This window comes from Brienomyrus brachyistius, chromosome 8 (genome assembly GCF_023856365.1).
Source record: "Brienomyrus brachyistius isolate T26 chromosome 8, BBRACH_0.4, whole genome shotgun sequence".
NCBI lineage: Eukaryota > Metazoa > Chordata > Actinopteri > Osteoglossiformes > Mormyridae > Brienomyrus > Brienomyrus brachyistius.
In genome coordinates this window covers 17,335,064-17,359,428 of record NC_064540.1, presented here as the reverse complement: position 1 = coordinate 17,359,428, position 24,365 = coordinate 17,335,064, and the positions used below count along the sequence as shown (strand labels likewise).

Here is a 24,365-nt window from a genome sequence, read left to right as displayed (position 1 = left end):
GCATAAACATGTAAAACAACGAAAGAAATCATTATTGAAGCAGCGTGATTTCCTGACAACAACTGAGATCTTTGCCATACCAAGGATTTTCACACCAGCTAAGTCCAGTTAAAATGGATTCTGGTTGATTTATTCATTCTGTACAAACACCTATCAATCCATCCGTTTTCTGTAATCATTTGTCCTGCTCAGATACACGGGGGTCCAGAGCCAATCCTGGAAGCTGCAAGCGCAAGGCAGGCAACGACCCGTGTTGGGATGCCCAGCCATGGCGTGGTACATTCACACATCTGTGAGAAAAGTATTAAAAATATGCCACATTTTCCCCTAAAGGTTTAAAGAATGTCTGCAACATGACATCGCCTTGGGACAATAGCAATACACATCAAGAAAGAAAAAAAACTGGAGCAAGCAGTACGAACAAACATGGGGTTCAGTGGGTGAGATGGCGCACTGGCGCACTGGAGCACAGGAAGCAGTGCAGCAACAGCTGCTCCGCGCAGTGAATCCTTATATATGTTAATATGACGTAGGCCTTACTTTGTTTTACCCCCCTCCCCCCCCCCACAAGGCCATCACATCCTTTCCAAAGACACCGGGGGGGGGGGGGGGGGGGGGGTACAATTAAAACAAAGGTGCAATTAAAACAAAGGTGCAATTAAAACAAAGCAAGGCCTTCATCATATTAACATATATAAGGACAGGCTACTGAGTAATTTCAAAGTTACAATAAACTGTGCATGTATGAAACACGCTTCATCCATGCTAAATAAATCCATCCATCCATCGATCTTCTACCCCCATTTGTCCAATTCAGGGTTGTGGAGGGTCCAGAGGGTATTGCCCATATTTGGTATATGGAAGTGAGACAGAAGCTGGGAGCCATAATTGTGACCTGCATCCCGGCGGCGATGTATCCCAGCCTCACGCCCTGCCTGCCTGCCTGAGATTGGCTCTAGTCTCCCCAGAGACCCTGGGCTAGGAAAAGCTGCAGTTATATGGGGGGTGAACCTCGTTTTCATGGCGTTAAATACATAATATCATATGACACAAAGGGGGAATACCTTCGGTGTTCCTGACAGGAAGATACTTACATAAGCAGTTACAAGCAAACTGCAATTACAAAGACCAGAACATCGGTATGAAGTATGAAGTTTGAAGTACGCTCTTCATTCATACAACCCTATACATCAATAGTAATCGTATTATGTGTGAGAAATAAACATCCAGACACGGTCTGGACTTTAAGAAGCCCGTCTGTGGATCCCTGAGAACCGGATTTGGAGACACTGCGCTAAACGCTAATCGGAGACCTCAGTCCACCTGTCTGCATGCTTTTGGGCTGCAGCTGTATTAAACCTGAAGAGCAAAGAGGGAACATGCAAGTTCCACACCAAGCAGGTTTGAGATGCCAACTGTAGACTCTAGAAGTGAAAGACATTGTGCCACAGTAATGCAATATAGCTTATATTTATATGCTGAATAATACACATATTATTTATATTTTACAGACCAGATCCTTGACATTTTATAAAAGTGTTATTATTGAGTTGGTTTTGCATTAAGTATTGATTAAATATTCTGTGTTTGTCCTATTTTGCAAGTCTAAAAGCTAAACAATTAATTTTCGATTTTCTATATATTGTGACTTTGGGGCATCAGGAGATTCTTTGCTGTGCTGGAAGGTCACATAGAGGGCGACAGCGGCTCAGCCACACTCAGCTGGCAGACCCTTATCACAGCCAGCTGAAGACCATTGACCTGTATCTCCCTGGACGGTCACAAAGCAAGGTGCGGGAAGAGGACATTCCACAAGCAGGCTGACAGCCACTGGACCAGATCGCTGCCACAGCCTGGTTTAACCTCCTGCATGATCACCCCTTATCTGTGCTAAATCAGAATAAGCTATAAACACTGTACTACTGTATACTTAGGCATAGGCATCCAACTTCTGCAGTGGAGCTTGACCGAAATATCGGCTGATATTCAGGTTAATGAATTTATCAGCACTGGAAAACCCACCAATAAATCATGAGAAAACGTAGAGAAGCTATCCTTCCCGCTCTATGGCATACCGATGCTAATCTGGAAGTACTACGAAGTGTCAAAGTTCATTCTAAGGTTATATATGGTGAAAATGAATGGACATTATTTCACTGTTTGTTTTATTTACAGCAGTTGGTCACAGAACATAAGCTCAAGTTATATAAAACAGGATTTATATCTCAATTATAATACTGCCTGATGTTTCACATAATGACATGTTAGTAAAGCACCCTTTAAGTAATATTATTGGTGTCTGCTTAATTACACCAAACAATATCATCAGTTATAAGAACTTTTAACTCTTTGAAATCTGTATCAGTATCAGACAAAATTTCCACATTGGCCAGGCCCGATTCTGTAGCACTACTAAAAATTGTACACTGTGTGATATAAAGGGATTTCTTCATCACAAACCGCATTCATTAAGCCCTCCAAGCGATGACTTGAGCTTTAATACCTTTAATTGTTTCCAGAGTCACAAATGCAACATGTGGTTCCAATTTACTGAAGTTCCCTTTACTGACAGCAAGCCATTTTCACCGATCCTAGGTTTGTTAATGAAGTCAGTTTAAATTTAAACAAATTGACCATGTCTTTAGACAGTGCCAAGGATAAACTAAAACAGCTTGTCCTGTATCTTTAGTCTGATCACAGCAATAGGTATAACATCACACAAATGCTAGTCATTAGTATACACCTGACATCTGTGGGTCCAATCTATATTTAGCAGCAGAAGACAAAATCGCCACTATTACAGCCAGTCTTTCCTGAGTGCGGCCGATGGGGTAAGTATCCCAATATCGAAGCAAAAACTACAGAATTTAAAACGCTGTACACCTGCGAGGTGAGAAACTGGCACTCGGATAAAGGCCCAACCCTTCACACGCAGCTAAATAAATGACAGTATATCCATCTATTTATCTGGGCCAAGGTTGCTGGGATCCTGGAGCCTTTCCCAGAAATCACTGGGCACAAAGCAGAGGAAAAGCCTGGATGAGAAGCCAGGTCATCACAGGGTGCAAACACTATGGGTAATTTAGAAACACAGGTCTACCTAACTGTATGTGTTTGGACTGAAGAAAAATACCTGCTGTATCTGGAGTAGAGTCACGCTAGACGGAAAAAACACGCGTGAAACTTGTATGATACTGCAGACAAAACCATCTGGCGAATAAATATAGTGACAGCTTTTATATATTATATACAAGTTCATGACGAACGTAAAAAAAACGCCATTTTATTCTTTTAATAATGAATAACAACATCCAACAAGACTCATCACTTTGTCTAACCCATCCCCAAACCGCGATGTAAAGAAGCTGCTGGTTAGCTGACTGGAGAGTTTGCTCTGGGGTGCCAAAAAAGGATTAGTAGATTAAGACGGTTTATAACCTTAGTTATAATTGAAGTGGGCGTCTGTTCTCCTACGAGTTTATACATCATGAAACATGTAGGGTTGAGAAATATTGCGGATTTTGTCAAGTCCTGCATGAGGGTTGCTCTAAATAGAAGCTTTACTTTCTTATTTCTTGTCTTAGCAAAATATTGAAAGTATCTGTTTAACTAAATACACCTGTATGTGACTGGTAACGTAATGGGATGGTAATGTAACATGAGGTATTCACCGCCACCTAAATATCTAAAGACCTTCTCATGAATGAAAGTAACACTCTTGTTTGATATATTCAGTGTTCTGTGTGTGTGTGTGTGTGTGTGTGTGTGTGTGTGTGTGTGTGTGTGTGTGTGTGTGTATGCAAGCGGATATACCTATCCTTATGGGGACACAATGTCCCAATAACGTGATAAATATCAGTTTTTTTTCCCTTATGGGGACCGGTTTCCTGGTCCCCATAAGGGAAATGACTATTTTATAAAAAATCAGTGACTGCTATGAAAAAACTGGTTATGGTTAGGACAGGGTGGGGGTTAAGGTTGACATAGTTAGCGTTAGCATTTTTCCCATAGAAGTGAATGAGGGGATAGGTATACCCTACATGCGCGTGTGTGTGTGTATGTGTGAGTATGTGTTTGTATGATGGTGTGACAGCAACCATCCAATGCATCTATGTAACTACCCCACTTCAAATGGCTAATCAACACCTCATTGGCTTTTTTTTATTTAAAATAATAATAATTAATAAATGAATTATTTGGGCTGGTGGTGAAATGTAACAAAGACACGGAATAGCTGAGGTGCCCCTGAAGAGAGGTTTTGGAACTGAAACTGTGTTCATCTAGCCATCCAAAACTTTTCCCTAACTTTTTGGAGAACAGGAGAAATCCTTGTTAGTTTTTATTGGATTATCCTCAATGTGTTCTAATGTTAAAGTGTGTGGTTTTTCTGACCAAATATACATTTCGTACACAGAAAAATAACTTTAAAATTGTTTTCTTTGACTGCCTAAAACTATTAATATTGTTGTACAAACAGACAGCAAAAATATATTTTACATGGACAAAATGATTATCATAATTACACAGCAATGAGGGCGCAAAAACGTGAGAATAATGAACACTCACATACACTTGTTTCCAACTGAGGGCAGAAATTACAGAGATTATTTTTGATTGTCCTGCTCTAGTTCATGAAGACCGGTCTTGCAGGATTACTAAAACAAACTACCCAGACAGTAATATTCTTAATTTAATTCTATAAGTAAAGTGAATAGCTAAATTTGAGCCAAAAGCAGAATGTTGTCTGTAAGCCATAGACTATCCTAAATCAAAGCAAGTGATTAGACTCACTTTAGGTCAAACACTAGCAGCAAGAATTATTAGCTCTGTCTAGCTTTCTCATCTGGCAGCTGAGGATTTCTTATGTTTAATCCTAATTTCCAATAATTGTGCACATGTCAAAAAGCACAAAAGGTAAACCTCAGGTAATGGATATATGGGCTGGTATACAAATATAATGACGAAAACCTAGAGTTAATGGGCTTCGCCTGCCCAAAGGATTGCAGGCAGACTCTGTCATCTAATGAATGGGAAGCAACACAAACGTCTACGGTCGTATTGTTAAGAATGAAGTGAAAACGAATAAAAACAAAATGACAACAAATAAAAAAATTCACTTGAAGCATGAAAAGGTTCTCATTGCTTCCCATAAGTAAGTGGCAAAGTCTGACCCCACCCACGGAGATGGAAGGACCCCGACTGAAATGACTGTAATCTGTGCTCAGTCACTCTGTGATGTTTTCTTCTACATCCAACCAAAGCAATTTGAAAAGAAATGCATGTTAAAACAAAGCAATGCAAGGAAAATCCAGGACACCAACTGTTCTCCATCCGAGTTTCACCCCAGTCAATGCGGAGGCTAATTGTCATGCCAAGACTGCCGCTTCCTTCTTAGCTCCTTGGCTTTATCTGCCTTGCCCGCAGCTCCATCACAGACTAAACATTCCTCTGAGTAATTCCAGATGGAGCTTCTTAATGGCCCTTTGTAAACCCAGTACACAGACAGATGCAATTCTGAAAGTCCAAAGAACCTTTAAGGAACAGGAATAAATGACAAATCTAAGCCCTCGGTGTTAACATATGATAATAAAATATTTGGAATACCACACCTGTTTTTGTTGAGGCCCCCAGCTAATCTTAATTATAATAATAAAGGGGAAAAAAACCAATTATAAAACATCAATTTATTAGCTACAAATCACAGTGAAGGAAAACAAACAATATTACAATTCATGTCACTAACCAGTTGCCAGATAATTTGCTTAAAAGCAAGTGACAAACTAAGAGCTACTGCTGACAGTTTTACAAGCCAGAAAATAAACAGCTCCGCAAATATCATTCTATGCAGATTTGTACTATATGTGGAGGCCGCCTGGTTCCTGTTACCGACACCAACCTGTTTACTGGGCCATAAGGGTTTCTCCCAGCAACCAGAGGCCAGTTAAACCTCAAAGAATGGGACAAGGTGTCGGCACTTTCGCTCAGTCTTAGACAAGGAACCACAGCCGTCAGGTCGCCTTAGAGAGCTTTATCAAAAAACAGCAAAATCCTAAAGAAGGCCATGGTAACAGCACAGTAAAAAAAGATTTCCCTGGCCCCTGAAGATCAAACATACGGACACGGCAATAGAGGAATAATGCACAAGAGGATGCCCATAGATAGAAAGCCTATGTGTGGCTTATCAGCCAGTGGACCAGCTGTGTAAGATAATGGTTTCTGCTATCAACTCACATGACAGAATGTGCACATTACCTTTGTATAGCAGATAAACCAATACTTCAGCTTTATCTAACAGTGTTGTGGTCTGTCTGCCAGCCTGGGACAAACATATCATATACTGCACCCTAAAAGATGCTCAAAGAGAAAAACCAAAAATAATCCAGCAAAAAGGATTGTGGTTTTAAACTTAAATAAATATGTGATAACAGATTGGTCTTTCACAAGAACAGTTTAGTAAAGAATAAAGTTTTAATGCCCACCGTCCCAAAAAGAAAATGTGGAGATACTAAGCCTGTTTGTGGGAAGGCATGAGGTCAGGGGATAGGACCCTCCATTCAACTGAAATTAATTGCTAATTGTAGATGGCAGGTTGGCTCTGTGCATGAAAAAGACTGAGCAATGGTCCAGTTTTTAGGGGTTTCCAGTTTGCTTGGGACACAGAAAAACAGAATTGTTATTCGATGCACCCCTGGGGTGCCAATAAAATGTCCTCATTCCGTGTCCAAACACCCGTGTCCAGCAAATCAGTCACAGAGGAATCTCTTCTTCTTTTTTTAAAGAGTGATGTAATGAGAGACAATGAAGGAATAACAGGCACCATCCCCCTTACGCACTATGGAAGGCAAACCCAACCTCTACCTCACCATTAACGTACTTCAGTGCTCCACCACTACGTAAATGCATACATTACATACAGGACACTGCACTCCCCTTCGGCAGAGGTACAGAGCGAGACACAATATGGGCAAAACGACACATCCTTTGATGTTACAGCCTAATTGTGGTCAACTATAAATTGTCTGACTACGTGCAGCTTCATCATGTTAATAATCATTCATCTGCGGCACTGACTATGGGTGGCTTCCCCGGATTCTCTGGGGTCTAAGTCCCCCAAATGACACTGGGTTTGGGTCCCAGTGTGGCAGGGGTTCGAGTCCCCTTGCATAAGAACCAGAGATGGTGGTCCCCTACAGAGACCCTACAGCGTTACCTAGTGGTACTGCAAATTGTGAGTGTCATGTATGACGAGTAGGAGGAGGATTTGGGTTATAATCATATAATATTTGTTATTAATGTATATTAAAGATGTTAAGTATTGCTAGTACATTAAGGTATTATTACATGCTGCTTATGGATGTTCCATGTATGCATTATGAAGGTGCACTGAATGTTCTATGAACGCATTATAAAGGCATTATAAAGGTGTGGTTAAGGCAAAGCTTGACCAAAATTTCACTATTCAGCAAAAAAAATACGTAAAAAATGACTTGTTTGAGCCAGTAAATAAAGCACTAATCTTGTCAGTGTGAGCCTGCAATAATGGACTACAGGTACCCAATTCGACAGTTAAGAAAACTGGTTTTCACCCAGTTATTTTTTTTCCATTTAGCGCATATTGATAGACATAATATTAGCAGCGATACAATTTCTACAACACGTTATCTGACAATTTATTGTGTTTCTCTGATAGTCTATTTCCTCCAGATATCCCCTTTCTGGAATGCTTCCTTACTTTGAAGCACATCCCTTCTGGAATAGCTGATAAACTCCAAGGCAGTGATCTGTCCTCGTATGAATGAGTCCTGTGTTGACTGCATACATACATGCATACATACATACATACATACATACATACATACATACATACACACAGTATCAGTATTTTCAACATCTTCAGACCATTTGTGCATTTTGTGGTGCATATTGACACAGATCCACACCTTGATGGAGAGAAGTTTCTAGCACATTTGGAATGAGAAACAGGTGCCATGAATGGAAGCACATAATGATAGTGTGAAATACGTCTCATTTAAAACTGAAAACAGATGTGACACAGAGACTGGAGGAAAGAAAGAGGGATTTTATTTGCTAGTTGGGAGAAGAGAACAGAGAGCATAAGACAGAGAGCATTAGGTGGAGGAAGATGACTGTGAATGTGAAATGTAATTAAATGAATTGTCACCTGATTTCACTCCCATCCCACAGCATCCATATTCTTTCTCATCTAACACACAGTTACCTGACTCACCCCCCCTCCCCCCCAAGAGGGACCAAGGCCCCTCTGTCATACCACTAAGCTAATCGGTAAATAACAATCCATCCAACTTAATTACAGATTCTAGTATTTCACTACTGCACTGTTCTCCTTTAATCATAGTTCTGGGTTTTATGCTTAATGATAAAGGAAGTGTAAGAGTTTTATATACTAAGTTCACAAAAGCAATTATTCTCCTGGAAAGCTGAAAAAAGATAGAAGACATGAATTGCAGTTTTAAATCTTACCGCAGGGGTGACTGGTGTTACTAGATCATGCCAATCAAGGCTTTTTAGTTTATAATGATCAATGTCCTGCATTCTCCTGCAGAGGGCGCTGTACCTGGAATGTAGCATCTCCTCCAGGGTTTTTTTTTTTCAGATTTATGTAGTTTCACAGTTACAAGGCAAGGGCTAGAGAGCAGCATCACGACAAGAAACTCTTTCACAGGGAGCCACAGTGCAGCGCCGATCCTGCAGACGTGCATCACGGCGGCACCAAGGCCGGAATATTTTCATTATATCCAGAAGAAAAATGGCCACAGTGGAAAGCTTAAGAGAGCCGGAGAGGTACTCTTTTTGAAGCCTATGTATCATTTCAAAATGAACTCAAAAAAGAGCACAGCTGAACAAAAATGCATCTCTGAATTGTTCACCGGCGACAGTCCATCACCAAAGGCATTAAGCAGCTGTTCCTCCGCGGCGTCTAGCTCTGGTATGGAGCATAATTGTGTGAAAACACAGACAAGTGGTGTAGTTTTACAGAATCCCTCAAGGTCCTCTGAGCTTTACGAGTTTCCCACCTTTGTTTAAGTTTACTAGGTCACCACTAGTACAGGCAGCACAAAGCTACTGTCAAACTTTGTTTTATTATCGGAAACAAACTGTCAAAAAAATACACATACTATGGTTAATATCAGTTTCTGGCAAAGATATGAAAAGAGACCTGAAATGAGGGCCTGATCCACATTTTCTTGGATGCTATTTCCTAGTAGTCAGGTATCCCCAATAGATCGTTCAAAATAACTCCTCAACAAGCCACCTACGTATAAAATTCTGCGTAGAAAGAGTGGGAATAATCTCCCCTGCCTTGCTATGCTAAAGGGATGACTCACTGTTTCTAATTTTCAGTAACTGAATTATGAACATTCTGCTACCAGAGAACAGCAGAAGCACAACTAAAGTGTTTCGCTGTATTAAACATCTGGCCTGATGTCTACAGACTGAGAAATAAATTCTCCATTTATGATTCATTAGCTACACTCCTATGATCTCATTCTCTCTGATTTTTCACTCAAACACTCCCATGCCGAGTGACCCTACTACTTTGATGGGAAGTTTCCGGAGACTTTAGGGAAAAGCAACATATTTACCTCTAAAAAATTTATATCAGTAGATCCCCAATGGAAAATTTTCTTCTTCACATACCCCATCTTTCTCTCCATAGCGTGGGGGTCACAGCACAGGGTCAGCAGGTATGCAGCATCCCTGGGGCTGGGCGTTATTGGCCTTGCTCAAGGGCCCGCAGACATGTGGTTATTCAGCCATGACTGGGGCTCGAACCAGCGACCTTCCAAACACAAGCATAGAGGCTGAGCCACATACCATCAAATCACACTTTTTCTAGGATCTCATGCAAGTTCCACTTTTAAATGTCATTATTTACAGGAATCTTTATCAAAGTGCAATACTAACATTACTACCTGTTTTTCATCACCATTATGTTCTGCATGGTAAGAAAGTAATACTGGCTGGTGGCCAGTGCAGTAACTAGACAATCACATAATGCCTACCACAGAAACCCGTGATACCCAGACTCCTCTTTTGGGTATCTTAACTGACTTGAAGGAAACTGATCTGACAGTGTCCGACAGGTTGTACACAGTCTTCCTGAAACAGAACTGTGGTAGGCATTCCCAAGAAAAGCAGTCATGGAACTGGATGTGAACAGGGACAGAAAAACACCTCGTCTGAAATGGGAAAGGGGGGGCGGCTGTGTTTCCCCAGGCCCAGTCTGACAGGAGTGGGAGGGGAAGGTGTCAGACTGAATTCGGGAGCTTTTGTTTCTTGCAACCTCGGGTGCAAGGCAGGAACAAATTAGCAAGGTGGAGAAAAATAAGCATGAAGTCCATGATGCACCCAGACTCTTGTGTACTCATTTACAGAAAGATCAGGAGAGATGGACCTCTTACCTCCCGCCAGAAAAACCAGAAAAACCTGCAGTCTATGTTAAATTCACGGAATTGAAATACATCCTATGTTCAGGGGCTTCCTTCACCTATGAGAGCAACAAAAACACTACGAACCTAAAAACGACTAATCTAGAAAGAAGGTTTGGGTATCTGCGCGTGGTGTCAGTGTGCACAGCTGCAGAAGGAGCATTGAGGGTGTGCGTCTGACCTACGGAGCAATTGGAAATGACATATAAGAACATAACCACTTCCAATATCTCTTGCATAGCTCATAGCCAGTGTAAATTCCATACATCTCATTAAATTTTATTACAGCAGGGGTATAATTCTCAGCTCTTAAGGTTTTGATAAAAACCACCTTTCCCCACAGCACAGTTCAGCTGATCTTTTACTTACTTATAACCCTCAGGCCCAGACACTGTACAGAACTCTACCAGTTGAGGCCTGGAACGTGCCTCTGTGGAGCTGAATAAAATGGAATGAGAATGTGATGTGATGTGATGAGCCCTCTTTGTGTGAGTAGATCAGCCATTCTGGGGTCAGAATCCGGGTTTTACCTTCTGCCTGGTCAAGATCTTCACATTCGACACTGATGAAGAGAGAACAACAAAGCACAGCTTCTCCTAAAAACGAACACCCCCCCCCCAACACCCCGCCCCCGCCCCCCCCCTTCATACATCTGGGACTCCACAACCGACTCAAAGGCTCTGCTTTGTCCTCCTGGCCATCTCTGTGAAACAAGAGCTGTACTTTGCCCTTAAATAGTTATTTTTTTCCCATAATCATAACTGTCAGGATTATTTTAATATTTCCCAAGAGTAATGATGAGCAATAACTTATCTGAAGTGGTTATAACCTGAAGATCTTTCTGTGACATCTGACTGGCACTTGCTACCACCTAAAACGATCTGCTCTAAATGTGGGTTCTCTGTAACTGGATACTTTACAAACACAACACTCACACAGTCATGCATGACGTGTCTGGAAAACTCATCAAAGCAGGTCACTAAGGCCCAATTTGATCCAAAAGGAAAAAAAATCTCTCCCACATCTTTCAATCAACCTTAAAAATGCAAGGAATGGAAAAACAAAAGGTCTAACATAGAAATACATACAAATCATACTATAGTATACGCAAACCTTTCTGTCAGCCATCTCGGTTTGATAGCATAATAGCTAGTAGCTACTATTATGAGATGCTTGTCCATCATAACATATAAGAATTTGAGATCCATACTGTAGTGGACTGGGGTACAAATTACTCAAACAGCAGTCAAAGAACTGAATGGGTGAGTCTCTTTCGGTGACCTGCATTGTTTCCATGAAAATTCCAGGATTTTCAATTCGAGGCAAACTGCCCCAACGCTTTTGATGTAGCTAATTTTAAGTTTTTAATGAAATAATATAGATTTCTTATGTGAGCGTAATCGATAGTTCGAAAGTACAACTGTCACACCACATGTGTGAATGCTGGCAGCATTGAACTTCCTCTCAAGATTCTTTCAAGATATTGGAATCAGCTTGACAGACTGACCTCAACTTTTCTAGAATGCACACATGCCAGATGTCACCAGAGGTGTGTGTGGCAGGGCTGGGCGATATAAACAATAATTTAACTTATCGTCATATAAAGTTTAAACGATGATAAAATCGGAAACTTCGATAAACTGTCCACAGCACTGCTTGATAGCACATATCAGCCAATCACGACAGAAAAACTAGGGCAATGGCAATTCCAACCAATCATATGGCATTTGTTTTAGGAACATATGCCCAACAAAAGTAACGCAAAGTTCATGGAGGAGGGAAAATGAACAAATCGTTACTTTATTTCAATAATTTTTGTTTTTATTTTAAAAAATAATATTTCTAAAAATAATATTTATAGCTTTAGTTTTTATTTTATTTTTGCATCTAATTTTATTTCAGATTGAAAAAATGTTTTCTTCTAGTTTGTGATTAGGATTTTCCTCTGACTTCCTCATTCACATGATAGTCTTGCCACCTGTCTTGTATTTTACGGGGCCATTCTGGATTCTGTTCTTCTGGATTACAAAGCCTCAGGTTGCAACTTCTAAGTTCTCAGTATTTCCAGTTTTAGTCAGAACGACTAGAAGTACATCTGCATGTCAGATTTTAAATAGTACTGCCATGTCACCTGCATCTTTTTACCTATATATATATATATATATATATATATATAAAAAAACTAAAGGGAATTTTTTAATTCTTTTAAATTAAACCAAATACAAAGTAAATAATAAAATCAAATCCATAACACCGGGTCATACAACAAGAAAATAATATTTGTTTATGATTTATTTATTAAAATTAGATCTCAGATTATAGTCCATTCATTTCGTTATCTGTCTCATGTTACGATTATGTTCAATGGGAATCCTAAGGGAATTTTAAGTTAAATGGTGCCTTGAAGTAAAGTAAAAATAACTTGAATGGTATGATAACAATTATCCGTAATTTTCGATAACACGACAGACATTTTACAATCAAAATCTGGTTTTGTGAAGTGCACAATCAGCTCCCATTGTGTATTAATCTAAATGAATGACGGCATTTGGAATATCAGCGCACCTGTAGCTAATGAACTCAGACTATTGCATATATTACGACCTTGTTTTTAGTTACTTCCTCACAAAGTTTTGTGTGTTTTTATGACATTAGTCTGATCTGTTGCTTTTCTTGCTTTGTCTTCTCTTCAATTGTATCTACTGGGTTTTATCTTCTAACTTTCTTCCCAAGTACAGATTTTGGTTACAATTTGGACTAAGATTTTTGAAGCCAATGCTTCTGCAGCTACATTCTCTCTGGTCCACCAGGGATGGGTAATGCCACCGATTTTCTTTTCAGTCCAATCTGGTCCAATAAAAATTTTTGTATCGCCAAATCTGATCCCAGTACCAATATTCTAGTCGTTCGTGTACATTAAACGGGAAATAATACTGAACAATGTGGAAAAAACACAATAAGATTTTTTTTGCAATTAATACTGCAATATTAATAAAACAAAAAAGAAGTTGAGAAATTTACCCAAAACAAACTATAGGCAAAAAGAACTTATTATGTACCAACAGAGTCAAATAAGTTGGTGGTGATGTCACAGGTTGTGCTACCAAACAGAAAGCAGTGTCGACAAAGCAATTGCTTTTGCCATTGTCTCTATGGAATCCAAAATATTTCCATAGAGCGGAAGACAAATATTTCTTGATCACCAGTTGTTGTTCACTTCTCTCCTCCTCGCTCCTTTTTAGCTAAATTTCTCACAAATGTGCCACACTGTCTGAGAGAATCCAACAGCAAGGACAAGAATGATTATGATTGTCGCAGAGACTGCACATGGAGATTCTGCATACTCATTAAAATTGCAAAACGTTGCTAAATTTTGTTTCCTAAGACAGTAAAAAAAAAATTTTGCATAACTTATTGTCTTAACCCAGCTCTGACAGTCCTTGCGATATATAGGATATGAAAACAGGTACATCAGTGTATTTTATATAGTAACCTGTAGTCTGATACCATACAGCCTATATATATCATCTTACAAGTATTATTAGGTAGAACTCACCATGCTAACAGCCAAAAAACTGAATCATCCAACTTTATACTAGAGTCTGACTGATAAATCGGCTTCCCGATATTATCAACTGATATGTTAATTCCAGATATATCATTATCAGCATTTATGACAGACGATAAATGACAATTAAAAAGATACAAACAGACAGACGACAGATCCTTCAGTCTTGTTATGAGTGTTGTCGTTGCATAGTTTGTCCATCAGAGGTCACACTGCAACTCCACTGTCAGCAAAAAACATGTTTATTAAAATTATTATATATTTTGTTGTACTTTGTTTAAAGTAATATTTATGAGAATAACACACGTTTATTTTTAAACTGCAATGCGCCATGACATCTTGGTGAGGGCTGTTAAATAACTACACGCAACAAATGTCAGGGAAAAAACTTTGCTTACATTATGCGTTCCTGAAGAAAAAATGAAATAATATCATTATCAGATTTTTAAATCCTCAGATATCAGAAATGATATTAGAAAATATTGTATCGGTCAGATTCTGCTTCCTACACCATCAGATGGTACAGTGATCACTGCAGTGTACTGAGGTAGGTGGTCTTGATAGCAGGAGAAAGTTCTTGTTAAGTAACTTAAATAAATATTGAGAAAAAATATATTATAAGAACTATGAATCAGATTATCTGCTACTGACACTTAACAGTGCGATATCACTATGTGTCTGTAACCCGTTATACTCAGTTTGATTGGTTGAAACAAAATCGTGGTCTGCAGTTTTACTTTCTGGACCTGTACTATCCATCTCTGGTAGGAGGCTATACCATGTAGGTTTGTGTTAGTACTCATGATGTTCTCACAGTCTCATAGGAACGTGATACTTTCAGACAACAGGAGAAACCTGTATACAGGTAAAATACCTTTTAACATTAATATTTTAACATTAGAATTGATTCTCAAAAATGAACTATTCATAACAAAATAATCAATATTTCCGTACTGATCTGTACATCCCTAGTCATGACTCCTGAACTAAAGTGACTATTGACCATGCACACAGGTTTTTATGCGAGGAATGGGCTCTGTCTTCAATGGAGAGAATCTTGAGTTTTAATGAAGAACACAGCAACCTTTGACCTGACTACTCTGAGCACAACCCAGGCCTCAGCCGTGTGATCTGAAATCGCAGGCCGAATATTTTCCCAAAGCTAGTTCACTTCTAATTTAGTTCTGGCAAATTAACATGATTATATCTCCAGTAAATCAGTATTTTCTGATCATTTCAAAATATTTTATTGTAGTACTACTTTGATAATACCTGAGGGTAAAGACCAGCATGTCACAGCACCTCGATTTAAAGTTTATTAAAATTGTGAAATTCAGAAATGCCTGAAGTTACAATGTAACCAACACCACAAACAATTAGAAGATAGCTACCAAGAGAACCCTGCATTTACCAAACTCCCCAAAAAATAAAAATTAACAAAACTATGGTTTAATGACCATACAAACACATTTAAACTATAGTACTGCAAACATTGTACAAACATGCAAGATTTGGCTCCAAATGACTAAGTAAAAAACAGATCCCTGCAAGTAGACATTTAGCAATTGTCTTGTTATAAACAATATGCTTTTAAATATAATAATTTTAATGGAAAAAAAGTAGGTCTACAGCAAATCTTTCCTGTAAGTTAATTGATATTTAAATGTTCCTTAGTGTATGTTTTATAAATCATATCCCAGCCTTCTCTGCATTATACAGTTATGTAAGGTTAACACAAAGCACATATTCTGTGTTTTCAGCATATCTGCAATGTACCCTTAGTGAGAGTATAGTGATAAAGCATTTAGTGATGCAAAATTAGTATAATAAGATTGGTATTATATATACATATGTGGTATGGGTCTATCAACTCTGGAAGTGTTAGGGTTAATTAGTATTTGGGATACAGAAATAATTCCCTTATTGCAAAAGAGTTAAACAAAAATCATTTCAGAAGAAACAGAACTATGCTACTTATTTTCTGCACAGAAAGAGCCTTCTGCAGACTCAAAATATTTAATCACAAGTTCATATTTTTTTAATTAAACAGAAATTAGTCAATTAAAAAGTTCCAGAACAGAAGTGTCTAAACTTCACATAAAACTTCCCCATTACTAAGGGCAAGAATGCTGTCTGTTTAACCCTAAAAGCTATCACCTCCTGGCATTGTTTGCAAAGACAACACTTACATCCCCACTAATCTCCCGCACCCTCTCGGGGGCTGCTGAAGTGAGGCGTCGCATTCCAGAGTTAATCAGTGGGCAGCTTTATTTCGGCTGGCACCCCCCTACCCCAGTCAAGCCTCTCAGGCAGAACAGTTTCAGAGGATGCATCACTGTGGCTAAATGCAAGCTAAGCGACTGCAATACACCTTCATTCTATGTGCAGGAATTAAGCAACATAACGCCTACGCCTGTGATTGGAAGGCCACGGGTTCGAGCCCAGCCGCAGCACCTTTGTGAGCAGCCGGTCTCAGCGGCTGCTGCGTTACTTACACCTACACATGTGTCTGTGTGCCGTGGACAGCAAGATAGGGTAGGCAAAAAGAATTTCCCCACAGGAATCAATTAAGCATCTCTATTGTTGGGTTAAACTCCATAAACCTAGAGATGTAAGTCAAGGGAGGTGATGCTACGATTATATAATTCCTGAGTAAGACCCCTCTTATAATATTGTGTGCAGGTTTGGTCACCATTCCTTAAAAAGGACATTGCTGCCTTAGAAAGGGTTCAACGTAGGGCTACGAGAATGATTCCTGATCTTATAGGAATGTCTTATGAGGAGAGGTTAGCTGAGCTGAATCTGTTCAGACTTGAGCAAAGGACACTAAGGGAAGACATGATTCAGGTATATGAGATTCTAACAGGTCTGGATGCTGTTCAGCCAAATGGCTACTTCAATATTAGTTTAAATATTAGAACTCATGGCCATAAGTGGAAGTTAGCGGGAGAACATTTTAAACTGAATTTGAGAAAACACTACTTTACACAGCATGTAGTTAGAGTATGGAATAGTCTTCCTGTTCATGTAGCGCAAGCTAAAACCCTGGCTTCCTTTAAATCACAGCTAGATAAGTTCTCCCCAGAGTTGTTAAAATCTTAACTAATAGCTCAAACGAGCATGATAGGCCGAATGGCATCCTCTCGTTTGTAAATTATTAAAATGGCTTTTACTTTTATTTGAACGTATCGAATAGACAGGATCATTCTTGAGAAAGGCCAGACAGCGGGGTACCATCCCACGCTAAAGCCAAAGTAAGAGAGGCCTGAGAGAAGCTTCAAACATTTTCAACTTATACTCCTCCAATGGCGAAAGGTACATTTAAAGAGAAGCATCGCAGCTGCTCTTTTATCCCGATAAGCTATTTATTGATCCAAATTGTTTTATTACAGTCAATATGCATCACAATAGCACCACAAACAACTATTTCTATCAACAGACATAAACCTTTGAACTACATGGCCCCAGAATCCGGTACTGCGTCATGCAAACCAGGGTACCTGCTGTGGAGGACAACAAAGCAAAAACAGAAATGTGGCACAGAAGATCCTGCTTACAGCTTCTCCACACCCAGGTCCAGATGACTCAGAATGTGGAAGTCTGCTCAGTTTTGATACCCTCACATTAGGAAAATGTACAAGAGGAAAAAGCCATTTAATTAATACACACGACTCTCTGCACCATAAGGGCTCCAGTCAAATGGGAGACAGATTCCAAGGAAACATCAATGATGTAGCTACTAAATATCTTAATTACATTTTAATTCCTCATTTTAATGCACTTTGGAGTCATGAAGCAGCTGTTCTAATTTTATGCTGGCATTTTCTGTGAAGTAAGAGACACGTATAGTGCCAGTCAAAAGTTTGGACAAACGTGCACGTGCAAAGGTTTTATCTACAGTTTAGAATAACTGGAAAGACATCTAAACTACAACATGTGGAATTATGCACTGACCAAAAAAAGTATTAAGCAAAAGAAAAATAATTTGCTGTGGGGACTATGTGGGCTGGGACTCAAAAGGCTGCTGGTTCAAATCCTGCGGTCAGCAGAGTGATGCCACCATTGGGCCCTTGAGCGAGGCCCTTAACCCCAGTTGCCCCAGGGACTGGCTGACCCTCCTGTCTCCTCTACACCAGTTCCATGAAGTGGCCCCCCTGGGATGCTTTTCCAGCTGTCCTGAAGGAGGTCCCACATGTATGCTGAGCTCTCATTGGCTGAGCTCTCATTGGCTGCTTTTCCATCACTCTCTGGTCAAACCCCTCCCAAAACCTTTCTACTGGGTTTAGGTCAGATGGCCAGGTCGTGTGATTCGACGCTCCACTTTGTAGGAGGCTTGGCACGTCAAAATTTTTGGCTGGTACTGTAAGTGAATGTTCTTATTGTTATTAAAGTTTAAAAAATAGTTTCTCCAGTATTTGTAATACTATCATTGGTATTCCCCCTAAAATTCATAATTAATCCCTGAGCTTGTTTTGGAATGTGGCGGTTGTTTGCAACCCAATATGTAATTTCACAACCTGCAAAGGAAATATGCTTCCCATTCCTTTGTCACGTCTGTGATTATAATCCAGAAATCCTCCTGATTCAGTACTAAAGCCTCTCATCCAGGATCTCAGAAGGTGGATCAGGCTCAGTAAATGATAAAAACCTCCCCTTCAAAAGCACATGCATGTGCTTCTGGTGTCAAAATGTATTGCTGTGAAACGTTTTCATCCTATGCAGAAATCGAGCTGAAGGGCTCATCTATAACAACGCATTAGTGTCTTGATTGAGAAGTACGGTCTCCCTCTGCTCTGCATTCCGGAATGAGGGTGCATTGTTCAGGAAAGCAACCTCTTATCTTTGTTTTTCTCCCCTGAAAATCTGCAGTTCGAACCTTTGCAGTTCCAAAGGGGACACCGTAACACCCACACCCATCTACTGTTTTTCCTGCTACAGTCCTCCTCCCAGTCTTTCACTGCTCTTCGGTGAGGATGCCAGCCATTGCTATTTCATGCATTCACTTCACCTCCCACCTTTTAATTAAAAACAACGTAACACTGCACAGCTTCGAAGTTTCTGTGACTGGTTTCTCTAACACACAGCGGCTTCTTTAGCCCTCCGCTCTGGCTCTGCAGGCCAAGTCTCTGTGTCTGCAATCAGAAGATCGCCGGGTTTGAGCCCCAGCCTTGACAGAGCTGTCACATGTCCATGGGCTCTTGAGCAAGGCCCCTAACTCCCAGATCCAGGGGTGCTGTGTGCTGCCTGGCCTAGTGCTATGACCCCCAAGCTATGGAGACCAAGACGGGGTAGGTGAATATATATATATATATATATATATATATATATATATATATATATATATATATTCCAGCTTTATACACCTTCATTATCACAAATATTACAGCTAACCAAAGTAAAATGTACATGTAAAAATTATACTGAATCATACAAACAGGATTTTGAAAATGCTACATAATCTGTTATGTTTCAAGCTGAATTCATTTTGATGCAACGATAGACTGCAAAAACTGTAAACTATGAAATCTGGTCAAGGTTTTCAACAGCCTGGACTAATGTTGTAATGCTCAAGACCGGTCTTGGTCGAGACAACTTTTTTTGCGGTCTTGGTCTCATCTCAGTCTCAATACATTCTGGTCTTGGAAATGACTTGTTCTTGGTTTAGGTGGTCTTGACTACATCACTAGACAAGACACAAAGGATAAATTGGTTCCAGCACTGTAATTAAACCATGTCACGGATACCTGATCATCTAAAGAAAAAATATCGAGTAAAACCTCCAAAGAAAACAAAAACCCTAACCCTACAAATGCATTTAATACTCATTTAATTACTCATTAATTAATGTGACGCAGGTGTAAGACAGGTTTGATTGTCTGCAGTTATTAGATAAACAGCTTCTGAGATGCATGGATTTCCGCACATTTTCCTTCCACTCTAATTCGTGGGGCAAGGAATAGCCGTTTGCTGACGGTTGTTTCCTTTTTTCACCCAGGGACAAAAAGGACTTGGACTATATTTTAGTTTTCTGAGGCAACTATGAGGAAAATGTACAAAATAATATTTGAAACATCACTGGATTTATTCCACTAAATGTTGCAGTAATTAACCTTGAAATGTGTATATGTGGTTTGGAATATTTATATCACCAAGATGTATACAGAAATCACAGCCAAAACTCTTCCCAAGGATTCTGTAATGACTCGGAATACGTTCCAGTGAGCTGCCCGTGGTCTGAATCATAGACCATCCAGGAAAGCAAAACCATTCCTACCAGAGGAAGAATTAAAAAACGATGATAAAGCTACCAATGCTTCACGAAAGTACATTTCAAAAGACCACAGCCACTGGTATGAAGATGAAAGTGTTTTGGAAATTGCTTTGTGTGAAAATTCTCTTGTCCGGGGGGCACTTTGTACAGGATAAGGACAGAAGTACAGTAAGAGCGACAGGCTACTTGCCAAACATCTTAGCTGAATCAACGGAACACAAAGTAGCAGATGAGTCACCCCCCCCCTCCCCCCAGTACCAATCTGCACCTGTACATTTTCTCTGCACCCCCAATCTCTGCCCGCTTCCCCTTTAGAACTCAGCAGACAGTCGGCCTGCATGTTTGGAGGTACTGAAGTACAGGCGATTGTGGCAAGAGGAATTCTTGATCACGTTTTTGTGTGAGTTTACACACAGGAAGTGCTACGGCCACATAACTCACTGACACTTATTTAAAATTCAAACAGCAAAACAACAACACATTTCAACACTGCACACACACATCTAGCTGAAATAAGCCAATATTCAGAAACAAAGTTCCTTTAGGGTGAACACATTGTTATAAACATACGACAAAATGGAAGGGTACTTACTCCACATTATTGGCAATTTCATTTTATAGAGCAGTGGCTGAAAATTTCATGCCAGAACTATACTTGTGTTATTATTTCAGAATGTGCCAAATTGTTATAAAAATCATTTATATTTAGCTTGATATTATAAGTTACATGTTTTATTAAATTATTAATTTAAATTCAGCTTGATAGTAACATGTTTTATTGATTATTACCATATATTTAGCTTGGTAAAAATATGTTTGCTTAATCAGCATGATTTTAATAATTATTAGTGTGATAAATTGATAGTATTAGGGATTATGGTTTACCGATATGTATGTAATTGCAGACCTAATTATATTACAAGTAATTCAAATTTCAGGCACAGACTGAAGCAGTACTATGTACACTTAATTCACCATATTACACTGAATTAGACTTTAAAAAATAACAATCGTAACAAACCTAGCTTCAGTGTCATTTAGAATTCAGCTTCTACTACACCTCACCCAAGATGACCAGAACCGCAGGGTCCGCGCACTGTGTGCCCCGAGATGGCCCGCAATCTCGACCAGAGTGAACAGAACCGCAGGGTCCGCGCACTGTGTGCCCCGAGATGGCCCGCAATCTCGACCAGACTGAACAGAACCGCAGGGTCCGCGCACTCTGTGCCCCGAGATGGCCCGCAATCTCGACCAGACTGAACAGAACCTCAGGGTCCGAGCACTGTGTGCCCCGAGATGGCCCGCAATCTCGACCAGACTGAACAGAACCGCAGGGTCCGCGCACTGTGTGCCCCGAGATGGCCCGCAATCTCGACCAGAGTGAACAGAACCGCAGGGTCCGCGCACTCTGTGCCCCGAGATGGCCCGCAATCTCGACCAGACTGAACAGAACCGCAGGGTCCGCGCACTGTGTGCCCCGAGATGGCCCGCAATCTCGACCAGACTGAACAGAACCGCAGGGTCCGAGCACTCTGTGCCCCGAGATGGCCCGCAATCTCGACCAGAGTGAACAGAACCGCAGGGTCCGCGCACTCTGTGCCCCGAGATGGCCCGCAATCTCGACCAGAGTGAACAGAACCGCAGGGTCCGAGCACTGTGTGCCCCGAGATGGCCCGCAATCTCGACCAGACTGAACAGAACCTCAGGGTCCGCGCACTGTGTGCCCCGAGATGGCCCGCAATCTCGACCAGACTGAACAGAACCTCAGGGTCAGCGCACTGTGTGCCCCGAGATGGCCCGCAATCTCGACCAGACTGAACAGAACCGCAGGGTCCGCGCACTGTGTGCCCCGAGATGGCCCGCAATCTCGACCAGAGTGAACAGAACCTCAGGGTCCGCGCACTCTGTGCCCCGAGATGGCCCGCAATCTCGACCAGACTGAACAGAACCGCAGGGTCCGCGCACTGTGTGCCCCGAGATGGCCCGCAATCTCGACCAGAGTGAACAGAACCTCAGGGTCCGCGCACTCTGTGCCCCGAGATGGCCCGCAATCTCGACCAGACTGAACAGAACCTCAGGGTGCGAGCACTCTGTGCCCCGAGATGGCCCGCAATCTCGACCAGAGTGTCCCTTGCCTCACGCCCCAAGGTGCCTCTAAAAGCCCTACATTCAAATGAAAATCTTGAGGTTATTTATGCAAACTTAATACATGTGTAAATCACTTAGCCCTATCTGAATGTGATGGTACTTCAAGCAAGTATTTAGAAAGTTTGTCACGACAACCAATCGGATAAATAACCATCACAAAGGTGGGTTCCACCTAAACTCGTTGACTGTTTCAGGAAATCTCAGGGACGCCGAAAGTTGAATGCACATGCGTCCACCCTTCCACACCATACCAACAGAGGGAATGACCTACATGCCGTTTCCATGGTGACAGAGTAACCGAAAAACATGGGAAGTAACACCTCCTGATACGCTGCCATTCAAAGTGCCCAGATTTTTTCCCTATGTTGCAGACAAGCATATACTGTTCAATTATTAATGCATGTTAGCATTAAAGTAGCATAAATCCTTCCTTAATGTCCCTCTATTTGGAGAAAGGCCCTAGTATCTCCTGGATGGTTACATTCATGGGCGGGACATGATAGCTGACCTGCTTCTGTTCAGTTTCTGATACAGATAATTGGTTAGAGGGCACCTCTCCTGCCTAATTTGGTGCAGACCTGGCACAGCAACAATCACCAGCATGAAAGACAAACTACACGCAGACAAAGACAGCTTTATGATTGCAATTCGTGTAGCAAAAACACTTAAATGCCACAGCTTAGCACAGCCTTCAGGGCATCCTGTTTTATGTGAGGAAGATACACACATACACACACACAGGCAAGTAAACAGAAAACAAAAATCTCATAATTACATTTAAATGTTAGCAATTAAACTTGGGCTTTGACAAGCTTGCCCCAACTGACTTCCTGAAGAAAGACATCCGAATCCACCGGCTTACTTGCTCGTGGGCTTGTATGTGCAACTTGTACTCAGAAAACTTCTCTGGACAGACACACTGGTACCATGACCAGAAAGTCAACGGCTTATCCTCGTAGACACAAAGTACATAAAATACTCCTTTTCCATAAGATTAATATTGCTATTAATTAATTGACTAAGTTATATACCACTGGAGTGATCTTTCTAAACTGTTTTTAATTATGCACAATTGCCATTATAGTAGCCAAAGCATGAAAACATACAACATACATAAACTGTACATGAACTATGAGAAACCATTCAATATCATGTATAACAACAGGCAGAAGCAGAAGACAGTGAAGTTCAAGAACAGGATATAGGTTTGAACCACTTGATTACAAAAGTATAAACCTGAGGGGAAAAGGGTATTTTTGCACTGCCTCAACGTAACATTGCGTCAGTTAACCACTGCCCTGTACTTGTATATATTACACATTTCACATAAATCGGAACCATAAAGTGTGTGAAAAGTAACACTCAACCTCTGTAGCTAACTTCTAAATCTTCTACAACTTCTAAACTCTATCAGTATTGGTGTTACATGTTATGTGTTTATTGTGTTGATTGTCTTCTTATGTACCACTTACACTGCGTGGCTAAATGTTCCTGGGCATCCCTTTTAAACAGAGGAGCCAGCTAATTAAGCTGCATCCACTTTCGACACAGGTGTCCAATTAAGGACCTGCTGTCCCCAGCAAGCCGCACTGGCAGAAGAACAGACAGTCATACCGAAGAGGTTAGTGACATTCAACTCGGCATCATCATAGGATGCCACCTTTCCAGCTAATCACCTTGCCAAAATTTCTACCCTGCTGCAGATGCCCAGGCGGTTAAGCAGAAACATCTGGAAATAACTACAGTTGTGAAGTAGTCAGCCACACAAACCTTATCACCCAACATCAATACTCAACCTGAACATCAACAAATTCCACCAGCGAGGTCCCAGCATCAAACAAAAACCCTTCTCAGAAGAGTTCATCCCATTACAGCAGCAATAAGCAGACCAACTATTAATACCTTT

General features: G+C 40.6%; 1 protein-coding gene across 9 annotated transcripts in view; it reads right to left on the bottom strand.

Moving 5' to 3' along the window:
• The window catches only part of agrn (agrin), a 188,766-nt gene that overhangs the window by 161,722 nt on the left and 2,679 nt on the right, over positions 1-24,365 (bottom strand). The window lies entirely within an intron of this gene.